The sequence below is a fragment of the Leptonychotes weddellii genome, chromosome 10, assembly GCF_054177405.1.
Source record: "Leptonychotes weddellii isolate Sample4059 chromosome 10, ASM5417740v2, whole genome shotgun sequence".
NCBI lineage: Eukaryota > Metazoa > Chordata > Mammalia > Carnivora > Phocidae > Leptonychotes > Leptonychotes weddellii.
The window spans coordinates 14,073,882-14,087,511 of NC_138378.1; the positions used below are offsets into that span (position 1 = coordinate 14,073,882).

General features: G+C 50.2%; 2 long non-coding RNA genes across 6 annotated transcripts in view; both read left to right on the forward strand.

Moving 5' to 3' along the window:
* The window catches only part of LOC145723788 (uncharacterized), a 48,344-nt gene extending 43,338 nt beyond the window's left edge, over positions 1-5,006 (forward strand). For all 4 annotated transcript variants that reach the window (XR_014149063.1, XR_014149065.1, XR_014149064.1 and 1 more), the window contains one exon: positions 72-5,006. This is a non-coding gene — a long non-coding RNA (uncharacterized LOC145723788). The remainder of the gene's footprint in view (positions 1-71) is intronic.
* A 2,056-nt stretch (positions 5,007-7,062) lies between these two features.
* Positions 7,063-13,630, forward strand: part of LOC145723789 (uncharacterized) — a 21,069-nt gene continuing 14,501 nt past the window's right edge. Inside the window, exons 1-3 of one of the 2 annotated variants that reach the window (XR_014149067.1) lie at positions 7,063-7,764; positions 8,359-8,441; positions 12,432-12,682. This is a non-coding gene — a long non-coding RNA (uncharacterized LOC145723789). Of the gene's footprint in view, positions 7,765-8,358; positions 8,442-12,169; positions 12,683-13,630 lie in introns of those variants that run through there. The other variant, XR_014149066.1, reaches the window with a different exon arrangement.

Below are 13,630 nucleotides of genomic sequence, written 5' to 3' on the forward strand. Positions count from 1 at the left end.
TGATACGACATTCACGGCCGCCGTGGTAAGGCTGCTCCTCACCTTGATTATTTTATTCCATCTTCACCCAGGTTGAAGGAATCCACTTTCCTCCCCCGCATTTAGGTTCAGGGAGGGGAGCTCACTTGTCCAGCGGACCGGGCTAGAAAGTTGTGGAATCGAGATGCTAACGTCGGGCCTCTTCATCCACCCTGCAAGTTCCCCTCGCCATGCTGAGGCCACAGAAGCAGCCTGAGCAAACCCCACTCAGCTCCTTCCTCACAACAGCCAGTGGCCAAGGAGCGAGGGTGTGGCTCCCTCGCAGGCTTGGGGTCAGGGTCACTGCTCTGTGTGGAATCTGGTCTCTGCTGCCCAGAACTGCATCTCCTGATGCCTGGAATTCCACCATGAGTGACTCATGCCTTTGGGAAATCATTGCCCGCACCCCACTGAGTAACAGCAATAACAGCCCCTCGTGGCTTCCCTTCACAGAGAGCATCCTCACTACACCGTCTCACTGGGTCTCAGCACGCTACTGTGAGGAAAGTTTGAATCAGATGCAGAAAGCAATGTGTCCAAAGCGACACAGCAAGTTAATGGTGGAGCCCGGAGTCCTCAAGTCTCCTGGCTTCTTGGTCAGTGCACGTATCCCCCCAACAACTTTGCTTAAAAATGCTGCTCCGGATATCCGTGCACCCATATTTATAGCATTACTCCCAACGGCCAAAAGGTGGAAGCAGCCCAAGTGTCCGTGGATGGATGAATGGAGAAGCAGAATGTGGTCTCTACGTGCAAAGGAATAGTATTCAGCCTTAAAAAGGGAGGACATTCTGACCCAGGCTACGACATGGACGAACCATGAGGACGTTCTGCTGAGTGAAGGATGCCAGCCACAAGAGGACCAATACTGTGTGATTCCCTTACGTGAGGTACTTAGAGCAGGCAGGTTCATAGAGACAGAAAGTAGAAGGGCGGTGGCCCGGGGCTGGGGGAGGGGAATGAGAAGTCCGTGTTTAATGGGAACAGAGTCTGAGCTTCTCAGGATGAAGAGAGCTCTGGGGATGGATGGTGGCAATGGTATAGCATAACCTGGCAATGTGCTTAATGCCACGGGACTGGACATTTTAAAATGTTAAGGTGGAGGGCGCCTGGGTGGCTCAGACGGTTAAGCGTCTGCCTTCGGCTCAGGTCATGATCCCAGAGTCCTGGGATCGAGTCCCGTGTCGGGCTCCCTGCTCCTTGGGAGCCTGCTTCTCCCTCTGCTTCTCTCTCTCTCTCTCTCTGTCTCTCATGAATAAATAAATATATAAAATCTTTAAAAAAATAAAATAAAATAAAAAAATAAAATGTTAAGGTGGAAAATTTTATGTTTATGTATTTTGGCAAAATTTAAAAGTTACAGTTTTTAGGGGCGCCTGGGTGGCTCAGTCAGTTGAGTGTCTGACTCTTGATTTCAGCTCAGGTCGTGATCTTGGGGTCATAGGATCGAGCCCCACGTCGGGCTCCGTGGTCTGTGGGGAGTCTGCTTGTCTTCCTCTGCCCCTGCCCCAACTCTCTCTCTCTCTCAAATGAATAAACAAATCTTTTTTTAAAATTTAAAAATCAGTTTTTTAAAGAAGTGCTGCTTCTGAGAGGAATATGGGGAGGTCTTAACCTTTTTAGGACATGTAACTTAGTTTATCATGACTTGTATCAGTCAAGATAGGCTAAGTCATGCTGCTGTAACAAACAGCCCCCAAATCTGACTTTTGAGTCAAACACTCACTGCACATTACTGCCTTACACACTATACCCTGTGCCCCCTGGAACACTCTTCCTCACTATTCTAAACATCTCCCTGTTCTGTCTGCAGCCCAGGCCCAGGATCAGGCAATGGAATCGGTCAGATTCACCCTTGGCTGGCTATGTGGCTGTGGGTAAGCCAGTTAACCTCTCAAAGCCTCAGTTTACTCATCTGGGAAATGGGGACAATAACAGAAGGTATCTTGAGGAGCATTTCACATGGCTTAAGGCATGTTGTCAGGCTGTGGGTATATTTAAGCCTTGTGCAGAGTTTGGCACCCAGGCAGGAATGGGGTAGGCTTTAGTCTCCTGCCAGCCAGGCCCTCAGCTTGACCAATCCCAGGAGAAATACCTTCTTCCAGCCAGCCTTGCGTCAGGGCTGGGGAATGGGTGGGACGGGAGCCAGAGGCTGCAGAGACAGTTGTCTCGAGCCTGAAATACTTTTCTCCCCAATAATCTGTTTTCAATCTCTCATTCTTCTTCTGCGCTCTTTTTCAAACCCATCCTGCCAAGGAACAAGCATGTAAGTGTGCGTCAGTCCCGGGCCCGGCCAACATCCCACCCTTTGGGAATTTCTGCTTTAAATAGTAGGGCATGGGACCGTTTAATACACCATGTGTGTTCCAGCCTCCACACCTTTGCATGTGTTGTTCCTCCTCCCTGCCGTGCCTTTCCCTGTCTCCTGGGTCTATTCCGACTCTGCTCATCAGCTGTCCTGCCACAGCTCCTCTGATGGCTCCCGCAGCCCCTGTTAACACATCTCCCCAGGTCTGCACGCATGTGTTGATTTCTTGTAGCCTCTAGTTACCTAATGCTTTTGAGGGCACAGAGAGTGTCGTCCAGTTCTTTGCAAAATCTGAGGCTTTCTTGGACGAAGAGTGCTTTCATCACCACCATGTCAAGGGGAGGCAATTATGATTGTTATATCTCCGTTTTACAGATGAGGAAATGGAGTTCCTGGGAGCAAAAGTGAGTGGTCGCGGGTGCCTGGGTGGCTCAGACGGTTAAGCGTCTGCCTTCGGCTCAGGTCATGATCCCAGGGTCCTGGGATCGAGGCCCGCCTCGGGCTCCCTGCTCCGCGAGAAGCCTGCTTCTTCCTCTCCCCCTGCCTGCTGCTTCCCCCGCTTGTACACTGTCTCTCTCTGTCAAAAATAAATAAAATCTTAAAAAAAAAAGTGAGTGGTCGCACAGAGGGGGAGTCAGGACCTCTAACCCTGAGAAGAGAGGCTCTCGCTAAGCCCCCCCACTGGGCTGAGCGCACAGGAGGCGTGTGTCTCCATGTGCATCAGCAAGGAGGGGAGCAGGTGTGGCTGAGACAGGTAACCCTGCCTTACGCAGTGTTCTTTCTGGACACGCAGCTGGCCTACATTTCCCAGCCTCCCTTGCAAGGGAAGCAAGGCCTTTTTGGTAGACTGGTTATGGAAGTGGATCCAATTCTCCATTCCTGTTGTTCCCATGCCCCTTTGCAATGTGACTTTGACCTAGCTCCCCTATTCCCCTTTTTCCTTCAAATATGGGTTGGCCTTGGATCTCTCTTTGGTCAATAGAATGTGACAGAAGCAACCTTGTGCTAGTTCTGAACGTGGCCTTAAGAGATTTTTCAGCTTCTCTCTCTCTCTCTCTCTCTCTCTCTGCTTCCTCTGCTTCCTTCCTGGACAATAGGAGAACACATGGAATGGACCCGTGTTATCTTGACAGCTTTTAGGTAACAGACAGTTCTACCATTTTCAGTCACAAACATGGTCTCCACTCAAATTTTCAATGTCCAGTCAAGATATTCAGGGGAACTGCCAATTTGATTTGGGTTTAGACCTTCTCCCCCTGCTTCTTCCCTGTAGTGGGGAAGGCAGAAGGTGGGATGGGGGGCTCCTTCTCCATTCCTCCTCCCTGCCCCTGCACGTGGGGCCGAGGGGGCTAGGCGGAGGCTGTCAGGGGAGAGGAAAGATGTTACCAGAGCGACCGCCATTCTGGCTGGCTTCCACCGCTCTAGCAGCAGACATTTCAAGCTGCCCCTTTTCCATCATGGGATGGTGTTGTGGGCTCCATGAATTTGGCCATTGCAGCAGGCTCCTCTCGCCCTTGGTGGATGCACCTCTCCTCCTGGGGGTCACTTGCCACTCCTTGCTCAGCCCTAGGAATCCCGCTTCCATCTCCAACTTCTTGGGATAGGACCCAAGATGACCCCCTGCCAGGTCTCCCCACCCCAGCCCCATCTGTACCAGAAACCCTCCCAGGTCCCCAGCCGAGCATCTGGATGAGCAGTCTCTGTTTGGCTTTCTCAGGTTGGGGGGTGGGGTCCCTCAAGCCTCTCTTTCTATGCAGTACCTCACCCTTTCTCTAAGTGATGAGGTGAATACTGGGGAGACGTGTCCCGCCCGCGTCCTTTGTGACTCCTTTGTACATGGTGACCTGGTCTAGAATGTCACTTCTGTCCTATCTCCACATCTTCTGTTTAACATGTTGATATATTTAAGCAAATGGAAACACTCCTTACACTCTGTTCTCCCCTTGACTTTTATTACCCACTGTATCTCAAATACTTTTCTCACCTTACCTTACAGACACCTCCCTTTTTAGAAGTTTTAATTGTGTGGCGCCCGGGTGGCTCAGTCGTTAAGCGTCTGCCTTCGTCTCAGGTCATGATCCCAGGGTCCTGGGATCGAGCCCCACATCAGACTCCCTGCTCTGCGGGGAGCCTGCTTCTCCCTCTCCCTCTGCCTGCCGCTCTGCCTACTTGTGCTCTCTCTCTCTCTCTTTAATTAAATAAATAAAATCTTTTTTAAAAAAGGAGTTTTAATTGTGGTAAAATATGCATGCATAATATAAAATTTGCCATTTTAACCATTTTTCAGTGTACGGTTCAGTGGTACTAAGTACATTCACATTGCTGCGCCACCATCACCATCATCCGTCCCCAGAAGTCTTCTCATCTTGTAAAACTGAGACTGTAGGCTTTGAACAACTCACCCTTTGCCTCCCCACCCCGGCCCTGGTGCCCACCCTTCTGCTTCCTGTGTCCGTGACATTCCTCGCCCTGGGTGCCGCTTCTAAGTGTCCTATGACTGGCTTGTCTCACTGAGCACAATGAGCTCAAGCTTCATCCATGCTGTAGTCTGTGTCAGAATTGTCTTCCCTTGTACGGCCGAATAGTGTTGGGTGATTATATAAACATGCTGCTCGTTGATCCACGACCGGACACCTCAGGTTATGGCTCCTAGAATCACGCTGTTAAGAACGTGGCTGTACGGGCGCCTGGGTGGCTCAGTCGTTAAGCGTCTGCCTTCGGCTCAGGTCATGATCCCAGGGTCCTGGGATCGAGCCCCGTATCCGGCTCCCTGCTCAGTGGGAAGCCTGCTTTTCCCTCTCCCACTCCCCCCGCTTGTGTTCCCTCTCTCGCTGTGTCTCTCTCTGTCAAATAAATAAATAAAATCTTTAAAAAAAAAAAAAAAAAAAAAAAAGAACGTGGCTGTACAAATACCCGCTCTAGACCCTACTTCCGGTTCTTTCAGGTATTCACCTCGAAGTGGAATTGTTGAATGATACAGGTGATTCTATTTTTAATTTTTTGAGGAGCTGCCATGCTGTTTTCCACAGCAGCGACTCCGTTTTCTGTCCCACCAGCAGGGCACAAGCGTTCCATTTCTCCCCATCCTCGCCAGCACTTGGTATTTTCCCTGTTTTGACCGGAGCCAGCCTCGTGGTGTGAGTCGGTATGTTTCTAAGGTTTTGGTATGATAAGAAACGGCAGTGGGTCATCTTGTACACGCTTTATCTCCCGCATGTGAAACTGTATCTGTAGTTTGATTCCCAAACCCAGAATCGCTGGATCAAAGGCCTTGGGCGTGTTTTGCAGGACTTCTTACGAAAGCCTAACCTATACACCAAACGGAGCAACAATCCTGAGTGCTTAGCTTGGTGAATTCTCACAAAGTGGTGGGGCTCCTGCAGCCAGGGCCTGATCAACAGAACCCTGTCAGTCCTGCAGAAGCCCCCTCGTGGCGCACAGAGAGGAGCTGACTTCTGACATCGTGGGTTAGCTTTGCCTCGTTTGAACTTTGTGTAAGTGGACACACACCATACGTCCGGTGTTGTGTGTCAGCTTCATCCACACGGCAGCAGGCACGTGGTCACACATTCTTACAGCACTGTTCTATGCAAATACACCAAAATTTGTTTATCCCTTCTACCGCTGATGGGCATTTGGGCAGTTCCAAGTTTGGGGACATTTCAAGCCGTGCTGCTATGGAAATTACTAGTAAAGTGTCTACTCCAATATACACTCGAGAACTGGAAGCAGGGACTCGAATAGGTACTTGTGCATAAACATTCATCTCAGCGTTATTGACAAGAGCCAAAAGGTGGAAAGCAACCCAAAGGTCCACCAGCGGATGAGTAGATAAAAGGTGGTACGTAAATACGGCGGAATATCTCGCAGCCTTCAAAAGAAAGGAAATTCTGACACGTGCTGTACTGTGAACCTTGAAGACATTATGCTGGGCGAAATGAGCCAGACTCAAAAGGGCGAATATTGTATGACTGGCTTACCTAGAGCAGTCGGCTTTAGAGAGGCGGGGACTGGAATGGTGGCTTCCAGGGCCTGGGAGGAGGGAGGAATGGGGAGCAGAGCTGCCGTGGAGGATGGTGAAAAAGTTCTGGAGGTGGATGGTGGGGATGGATGCACAACAGTGTGAATGTACTTGATGCCGCTAAGCTGTACCGTTAGAAATGGTGAAAATGATACATCTGATGTTATGTGTATTTTACTACAAAAAAAATTTGAAGCCACAAATTCAAAGCACCGACGTAACTTAAAATTTTCTAGCGGACACGTTTTAAGGGTAAACAGAAGCAAGTATAATTAACTTGAAAAGTTATTTAACCCGATCTATCAAAAACATCATTTCAACACAGCATCGATATAAAAAAGCTATTAAAGAGTTATTTCACGTTCTGTTTTCCACACTAACAAAATCTGGTGTGTATTTTGTACTTCCGGCGTGTCTCAACCCGGACTAGCCAGCTCTGGGTGCCCCAGAGCCACACGGGACTGGCGGCCACCGTATTGAAGAACGCAGGCCTAGTACAAGTTTTTATGCTCATGTATTATGCATTCCTGTTGGATGCACGTGAACCTGCCGTTCTTTTTTTTTTTTTTTTTTTAAGATTTTATTTATTTACTTTGAGAGAGACAGCGCACAAGCAGAATGAGCTGCAGGCAGAGGGAGAAGCAGGCTTCCTGCCGAGCAGGGAGCCCAATGCGGGGCTTGATCCCAGGACCCCGGGATCACGACCCGAGCCGAAGGCAGACGCTTAACCAACTGAGCCACCCAGGTGCCCTGAACTTGCAATTCTACCAGGTTGCCTTCCGCACGTGTTAAACCAAGTTTAATCCCCCGGCGATGTATGCGGGCGTGTTTCCCTGGCCTGCACAACTGCCAATCGGATAGATGCGCAAGGGCTTGCTTGTTGTGGCTTTAACTCAGGTTTCTCTGATCCGGAGCGAGCTAAACATCTTTTTATGTGTTAAAAGCCATTGTGTTTCCTTTTCTGTGAACCACGGGCTCGCCTCCTTTGAGGGCTGTTTTGTATTCCTCTGCACTCAGCTCTGGGCTCCCCAGGCCCCACCTGAACCTGAGACGCAGGGGGCGCCCGCGGCCAGGTGTTTCAGAAGCCCCGGAGCAGCTGCCGCGGGGCTGTTCCTGCAATTCCGGCCAGGAGTCTGGGAAGCAGGTCTTATCTTTGAGGGCACATCTCCCTCTGCTGGCAACACTGAGTTTCGCCTCCTCTGGGCCGGGCCGCTGGAGCCTGGCTTGCTCGTCTGTCTACCGTTTAGGGCCCTGTGACCTGGGTAAGCAACCTCAGCTCTCTGGGAGCGCCGCCTCCTACGTGTAAAATGGAAATCATCAGCCATCCCTCTGATCTCAGGTTTGCTGGAGGAATAATCAAGCGATGGGATTGGAAGGAGCTTCCCAGGGGGTGTGGCATGCAAGTGCGAAATAAAAGGTAGCTGGGGCGGGGGTTGGTTGTTTTTTACTCCTGGAGGAGTGAGGAAGGGTGGCGTGGAGCCTAGTAAAGCTGGATGTTCACGGGTCCACCGCTGCCCAGCCAGCTTCTATTTCCTGCTCTTGACAGCGAGGGGCTGGGCCGAGTGCCTGGGACCATCACACCCGTACCACCCCATGCCTCACCTGGACCCCCACCTTTCCCCACACAGGGCTGGGCACGCAAGAGTGTTGAACAAATCCAGGCTGAACACCCACCGAGGCATTTGGACTCTCCTAGCCTGGACTCTCCCTCCCAGGGACCCTGGAGACAGGAGCACCCGAATGGAGGGGACTCCTATGATCCTATCACTTGAGCACCAGCTGTTTGGTGGTGCTGGGTGAGGGCGGTGTCACCTGAGCCAGTCGGGGCCCTGCCACCTCTCCATAGGTCTCTGTCGTCCTACGTGACATTCAACTCTTGCTTAATTGACGATTACACTCAAATCCTCCCTCTGCTCTAAAACCATAGCGCCCCCACTGCCTAAGAAATCCAGATTGAATGTCACTCCGACGTTCAAGGCCACCATGGCCTAAATTGGCTCTCTCTGTGCAGGAAGGCTTCCTTGACGATGCTCTCTCCTATGAGCGCCAAGGGTTTACCTCCCAGCTATGCCCCCGGCCAGTGATGTGCCCTTGGTAAGTCATTTTCCCAAGTCTCTGATTATTTTTATCAAGTGGTAATAATGATTCCCACCTTGAGGGAGTGACTGCAGGAATGATACGAGATTAGGTGTCAAAGTGCCTGCACATGGCAAGCACTGGCTTGGCGACCACCATTAGTAGCAGCAGGAGCAGCTGACCTCCCCACGCAGTCTCCCCAGGGCCCCGGGGGATCCAGAGGTTTGTGCTCTTCGCCCACCATAGGGCACCAGAAATCATGAACTTGTCCAGTGTTCTGACCCTGGCTAAGCAGGCCCCCAAGCTCCCAAGGAGGTAAGAGTGAGGGGTTTCTGGGCTCAGAAGAGACCCCTAAGACCGTCTAAGAGCCTGGCAATTATCCTGTGCTCCTAGGCCTGGCGCACAAAGACTCCCCAAACCCCGAGCTTCACTAAATGAAAGGCAGGCCGGTCACCGTGCCCAAAGCCCTACCATCCATCCCTGGCTGCATCCCACAGCCCGAGACAGTGTGGGCAGAAGAGCACTGGCTTCTGAAGCTGGCTCTTCACATTTCTGCTGTGTGCCCTCTGGCAAGTGACTTGACCTCTCTGAGCCTCAGCTTTGTTTTCTACAAAATGGAAATGTTACAGCTCCCTAGAAGGGAAAGGCCTCTGTGTGCAGAGGGCTGGTCATGATTGCTTCTGTTTCTTTCCATCAGGTATGCTACAGGGTAATCAGCTGTTTTCTGCTGATCACAAATGCAATGCGTTGATTACTCCAAATGCTTTTTTTTTTTTCCAAAGATTTTATTTATTTATTTGGCAGAGAGAGACACAGCAAGAGAGGGAACACAAGCCGGGGGAGTGGGAGAGGGAGAAGCAGGCTTCCCGCCGAGCGGAGAGCCCGTTATGGGGCTCGATCCCAGGACCCTGGGATCATGACCCGAGCCGAAGGCAGATACTTAATGACTGAGCCACCCAGGTGCCCCACTCCAAATGCTTTTTAGAGCATCTCACCATGAGGCAAGCCCTGTACTGGCTTGATTAGCAAAAATGAAATGAGTAGTTTTGCTAGGGGTGGTGAGATTCTGGGTGATAGGTCTCCCCCACCTCAGCCCCTCTGTGTTCTCCAGACTCTTTTATACTGTTGATGCGCAATGGTAGACGAGGGAGAAAAGAAGGAACAGTGGGCATCTATTATGCACCGGATGTTTTTACTTTATCCTCCCTCCAACTCCGTAGGCTCCATGCAGGCAGGGACTGTCTGCCTTGCTCACTGCTGTATTCTCTGTTCCTAGCACTGTGCGTGGCACATAGTAGGTCCTCAATAAATATTTGTTTAGTGACCAAGAATGATTTGTGCAAAGTTTACAAATGAGAAGCTAAGGTTCAGAGAGGTTGCGTGACTTGTCTGTGGTTACCCAGCTAGTGGGATGCAGGGCCCATATCCTCAGGAATTTCTTTCTACTCAGTGCCTGTCCTTCATCCCCAAACCCCCTTTGCCCAAAGCAGCTTATTTTGCAAATACGTACTCATGTAGTACTTGTTAAGCAATAATCCTAAGGGGTAGGTGTTAGAATTTTCCCCATTCTATAGATGGGAAAATCGAGGCACCCATCAGTTAACTAACTTGCTCAGATCACACAGCCAGTAAATGGTAGAACCAAGATTTTAAGCCAGGCAGTCTGTCACTAAAATGCTTGCCAGTGACCACTATGTGAAGCCACCTGTAGGTGTGAATCTTGTCTTCCTGATCCCTTGGGGACCCCTGGAGGACCTGGATTGTGCCTTCTTTGGTGCGGCCCCTGGAGCTCCTGGCACAGGGTCAGACATGTTGTCTGTAGGCCCTCAGTTCAGGGCCTCCAGCCCCCAGCAGAGGAGCCCCTCTAGCTGCTGTAATCCCGTCTAGAAGTTAATGGGTGGCCCTTGGTTCCAAGTGCAAGGTCATCGCTGTCCTTTGAGCCTATAGACACCTGTCTTCGCCTCACCCAGGCCTGCACACATCTGCTAGCAGCAGCTGGTGCTTTGAGGGTGCGGGGAGGAGGCAAGAGTTGGACTTTGGCCCCTTTATCTGCACCCCTTTTCCTACTCTTAGATGTGAGTCCAAAAGTGTACGGCCTCAGTGCACATGGATATGTATGCTTGGAGCTCACGTGGACCTGCCTGCAGATATAAGCAGCCCTGCATGCGAGTGCACATGTGAATCTAGGTGTGGCACATATGCTCCCAGGTGTGTCCAAGGGTGCACACGTGGATCTGAGTGTGAACATGACTTTCTGTGCAGCTCTGCACACATGTGGGTAATGTAGAAAGACCTCCAAAGCGGAAGGCTTCGTGTCTCGTTGCCCTGCCTCGGCTTCCTCCCGTGTAACCTGGGGACAATAGTGGCACCTCGCTGGTGGGACAGCCCCAGGCACACGGTGAGTGTCATAGTAGTAGCTGCTGTATTATCAACCTCCCACGTTGCGTGGAGATTCCATAAAATAATAGCTTTGAAGGATCTGGCTCAAGAAATATGATGCCCATCATCCTTAGATCAATCATTTTTTCTCCTTTCCCTCAGTCTTATTGCCAAGGGCACCATAACAACGGTCAAGAGAGTTTGGAAATAGAGGTGGGGAAGAGTGGGGCATCTATCACTCAGGGCCCCCCCACCCCCACACCAGCGGTATCTGCATCGTTGCTGTTCCTTTCCAGACCTTGTCCATCCGTCAGCTAGCTCGGGGCTTGGAGCCCAGCATGGTGGTCAAAACACATTTGGGTGAATTAACAAACATACATTGTTTTCAGAGATGATGACTAAACTGAGTATTTTTTTTAATCCTTTTGTTTACTTATTGTGAGCATTTCCCATGTGACAACTGGTCTTTATAATTATTGGTGATAATAGAAGAAAATTAGAAACTACTCAATGTCCCCAAACAGGGAAATATACAAATATGGAAGAGCCAGCTTAAGGAGTGTTATGAAGTAGTAATGGACATCTTTTTCCGTGTTGGATTTTTTTCCTTTTTGAGGGACAGGTTAGTGTTTCCATATTGGGAAAGGGATGTTCCAGGTTTATCTGACCCTGGAAATGAAGCAGATTCTGTTGAAAAAGATGGAGACATTAACCATCAGGGAAATGCACACCAAAACCCCAGTGAGTTCCCACGACACACCCACTAGGAATAATCAAAAAGACAGACCATGGCAAGTGTTGGTAAGGATGTGGAGAAATTAGAACCAATTAGAACCTTCATACACTGCCGGTGGGGATGTAAGGTGATGCAGCTGCTTTGGGAAACAGTCTGGCAGTTCTTCAAAAGGTTAAACATAGAGTTACCTTATGACCCAGCAATTCCTCTCCTAGGTCTATGCCCAAGAGAAATGAAAACACGTTCGTACATAAATGTTCATAACAGCATTATTCATAAGAGCCAAAAGGTGGAAACAATCCAAGTGTCCTTCAGCTGATGAATGGATATATGAACCGTGGTCTAGCCACACAATGGAATATTGTCCAACAACACCAAGGAATGAAGTATGGATTCATGCTACAACAGGGATGGGCCATGAAAACATGATGTTAAGCATTATATTAAGTGAAAGGAGCCAGTCACAAAAGACTCTGTAAGATTTCCAATGTGTACGATTCCATTTATTTGAAATGTCTGGAATAGGCAAATACATAGAGACAGAAAGTAAACTGGGGTTGTCTAGGGCTGGAGGGGGAGGGAGATCAGCAGGGGAGCTAGGGGATGACGACCAACAGTTACAGAGTTTCTCGGGGGGGGGATGATGAAAAGGTTCCAAAAGTGATTGTGATAAATATACTAAAAACCACTGAATTGCGCACAATAATGTCTACACCGTAAGGCGTGTGAATTTTCTCTCTATAAAGCTGTTATAGGTTTTCCAAAAAGGCTGGAGACCCAAGACAACAATGGAAATCTACATCGTCATTTATGGCAAGTCTGGACTGTGGGCCAGGTACTTGTTAATGTCACTTCCACGATAACCCCACTAGGTTATTTTTCCTATTATACAGATGAGGACACGAGGTTCAGAGAGTTGGAGTAACTGGCCTAAGGTCACTCAGCTCTTTAGTGGTACGGTTGTGATGTGAACCCAGATCCATGCTCATGTGAAGCACTTTTGTCGTCGTTCTGGTTCAAGATGGCGACGTAGAAGGATTCTGAACTCTCATCCTCCCACGGACACAGGATCTACAGCTACGTACAGAACAATTGGCTGAAGGACTCCTACACGTGGGGCGAAGGAGAACCCACATTGGAGCAGGTAGGAGAGGCTAAGACATAATCTCACCACAAACCTCACCCCTAGTGGGTAGACCCACAAATGAGAGGGATCTCAAGACCTCTGAGCTTTTTCTGAGGAGTGAAAGGGTGAACCCCACATCTGGTCCCCCAACTTTTAAGACCTGCACCCATACCTCCTTGGGAGAGGCCGGGAGCTGGTACACCAGGCCAGCTGGACAGATAAACCTACATCAACAGGACATGTGGGGCCCAGGATTGGGGGCTCCCCCCTGCCCTTTATCTGGCCTGGGCAGCCAGAGGTCATTCATGGTCTGGGCTCTTTATCATTCCCTCAAGCCTTCTCGCAGCATCAACCTGTCCAGGGCCCCACAAGTGGACACCCATCACACCCATCAAAGTGCTGCCCGAGAGGCCCCGGGACTCATTCGGCAAACAGATCCAGCTCAAACTGTCCACTGGGCAGCCCCCAAGACTTCCCATCTTTACGGTATGGAGATGCTCATACATGTGCACAGAGATGTGTGGACAAGATGTTCGTCACAGCATTTTTTTTTTTTAAAGATTTATTTATTTGAGAGAGGGAGAGAGCACGCGTGCATGCATGCGAGCAGGGGGAGGAACAGAGTGGGGGAGAGAGAGAATCCTCAATACAGACTCTCCACTGAGCGTGGAGCCCGAAGCAGGGCTCCGTCCCAGGACCCTGAGATCATGAGCCAAAACCAAGAGTTGGCCACCTAACCAACCGAGCCACCCGGGCGCCCCATCACAGCCTTGTTTGTAATAGGGAAAAACTAGAAAGAACCTACGTGCCCAGCACTGAGGGACTGGTCACTGTGCAATGGGACAGTAGAACTGGAGGCAGCCCATAGAGCTCCTGCAGTAGGAGGCTTATGGACATAGAGAACGGCTCACAGTACATACACTGAGAGCCGCACACCCCTGCTAGCTGCCCCCACCGTCCCCTCTG